The sequence below is a fragment of the Dendropsophus ebraccatus genome, unplaced genomic scaffold (genome assembly GCF_027789765.1).
Source record: "Dendropsophus ebraccatus isolate aDenEbr1 unplaced genomic scaffold, aDenEbr1.pat pat_scaffold_1492_ctg1, whole genome shotgun sequence".
NCBI lineage: Eukaryota > Metazoa > Chordata > Amphibia > Anura > Hylidae > Dendropsophus > Dendropsophus ebraccatus.
The window spans coordinates 38,457-41,199 of record NW_027208914.1 but is presented as its reverse complement, the minus strand read 5'-3'; the positions used below and the strand labels follow the sequence as shown (position 1 = coordinate 41,199).

General features: G+C 45.9%; 1 long non-coding RNA gene across 1 annotated transcript; it reads left to right on the top strand.

Moving 5' to 3' along the window:
• Positions 1-1,761: 1,761 nt before the first annotated feature.
• LOC138775297 (uncharacterized) lies at positions 1,762-2,409 on the top strand. Its single transcript, XR_011360533.1, has 3 exons — positions 1,762-1,823; positions 1,985-2,042; positions 2,144-2,409. It is a non-coding gene; the product is annotated as an uncharacterized lncRNA (long non-coding RNA).
• Positions 2,410-2,743: the final 334 nt, after the last annotated feature.

Below are 2,743 nucleotides of genomic sequence, written 5' to 3'. Positions count from 1 at the left end.
ATCATCGGCTTCCCAGCCAATAAATCCCCCTGCCGGACAGTAATCTGCCTTCTTGATCTGTGAGAGCAGAGAAGAGCGATCACCATGGAGATCCGCTGGTCTGGCCTTCCTGCCTGTGGCCTGGAGTCTATGGAGTCTATGGGGCATGTATATGCTGGTTTCCTGACTGTCATCTCAGGACACAACCAGCAGCCGTACAATCAGGTAAGACGGCCAGAAGTACTATGTTATTCTATTATTATTACTGGGTTATCTCTGGGTTATTATTATTATTATTATTATTATTATATTATTATTATTATTTCTATGATATATGTGGATTATTATTTATTATTATTATTACTATTTCTGTATTATTATTTCATTATTATTATTATTATTATTATTATTATTACTATTATTATTATTAGATACTCCCAGCGTTTCCTCTCTTTCAGTGGCACGGGAATACAGTCCCCGGAGTCGGTGGTATACACCATTGTCTTCCTGGTCTTATCCATCCTAGGTAAGTGGCTGCGGCTTCCTATAGGGCGGTGACATTAGGAGGAGCTCAGCGCTCAGTGATGGCGGTAACTCTCCGATCACTATATACCGCTGACCGGCCGCCATACCTGGAGATTATATCCATCACTGGGTCCTGGAGCAGATATACACATGACCTGTGGAGATCTGGGGCTGGTAACACGTCTTCTCTATTTCAGGACCTGGCATTGCGTTCCTCCATTACAGGTTCATGTTACATCGGTGTGAACCAGCGGAGAAGGGCTTCATCATCTGCCAGAGACTCCTCCTTATCATCGGGTGGATCGTGGCCATTGGGACCTCTGTGAACGCTGTATATTCAGTGAGTATATACCGTATATATTGTATATAAGGACCTCAGACCAAGTGATATATAGAGGGGTCATTGCGGGGGTCAGGAGGTTTTGTATTACACTCCACCTGAGGCTGCTGAGGTTGGGGATGCTGTATGACACTGACAGGTCTCTTTATGGTCTAGGTGAGAAGCAATCCTTTGGCCCAGGATCGGCGCAGGAGTGGCCTTGTCGGCACAGCAATTTACAATGTTTGCCAAGCTGGATTCCTGTACAGAAGATCGTACAGCAGCCGCCTGATGTGCCACATGAGACTGGCCGCAGCCTTGGGGACCATCGTGATACTGGTTCTGTGTAAGTAACATGTTGTGTGCTGGATACAACTGTACAATAGGTCAGACGTGACAGTATAGGAGGCGATATAATACTACTATTCTGTTTCTTTCAGTTGCTGTAGGAATGGTCTCCTTCTACACTGAGCTGTGTACCGGACGTTGTGCTGAGGTGAGTGCCTGTCACTAGTCACCATCTTGTGTAATCCTCATGTGTCCTGTATAAGAGTAATATAGAACCTCTTGGTGGACATGTCCCCCCATCTCCTCCCAGTCCTGAGCCCCTGGTGAGTACAGCCGCACACTAACCCCCCTATTCTGTCCTTCTATCTCCTGCAGATCTTCAATGTGCCCGTCCTGGTAAGTGAGTACCTGGGATTCTGCGGCCTGACATTACACCAGCTAACCAGCTACACAGACTTCCAGGTGAGGAGATGACGGGTGAAGGTCTCATTGGCGACAGATATCGTCCTGTTCCTCGTATAGAAAGTTATAAGAGATCAGTGATGTCTGATCATTAATGTTCTTTCTTCTTGTTTTTCTTAGAGTTTATCTGTAACGGTCTCCAGTGACGGCATCACCATCTGCCTGAGGGAGAAGACCGAGGACCCTGAAACCCTGCCTAACATCCAGGAGAACGAGGATGTGTATAGAGAGTCCCGGGCGATGTGCTGAGGTGAGTGCCTGTCACTAGTCCATCTTGTGTAATCCACCTGTCCTGTATAAGAGTAATATAGAACCTCTTGGCGGACATGTCATCCCCATCTCCTTCCATACCTGAGCCCCTGGTGAGTACAGCCGCACACTAACCCCCCTATTCTGTCCTATCTCCTGCAGATCTTCTATTTGCCCGTCCTGGTAGCTGAATATATAGGACTCTGAGACAAATTTCCAGGTGAGTAGATGACGTGTGAAGGTCTCATGGACTCCAGATATAATCCCCTTCCTCATATATACATAGAGATCATTAATCTTCTTTCTTCTTCTTTTTCCTAGCGTCTGTCTCTAATGTTATCCTGAGAAGGCGTCTCCATCTGCCTGAGGGAAAAGACCCAGAACCCTAAAACCTCGGGGACTGGAGAAAGATACAACAACATGCGGACAACGCTGGATTATACCATCTCATCACACTACAGAATCTCCTACATGTCAGCTCTATGGCCGGAGAATGGAGACGGCTGAGAAATCCCCATGATACAATGGGACAGCGGCTCGATCTGGCTGGAAATTCCGTCACTTTTGCTCAGTGTGAACGGCCTGAAAAGCTGGAATCGTCCCACCAGAGGATAAAGCTCAGTAAATTTGGCAGGGTGAATGGGGGCAAGGTTTTCTATATGACCGATGTACAAGTATTGATAAATCTCCCCTATGGGTCCTTAATAAAGATATAAAATGATCGCTAGTGTTTTCTTCATTTGTATTAATAAAAATAGAAGATATATACAGCCACTAGTGACATTGCATCCCCCAATATATACAGCCACTAGTGACATTGCATCCCCCCCACCCCAATATATGTATATATAGTGGTACCTCAGTTCTGTTGGTTCCAGAAGGCAGTCTGAGAACTGAGCAGTGTCTTCCCATAGGAAATAA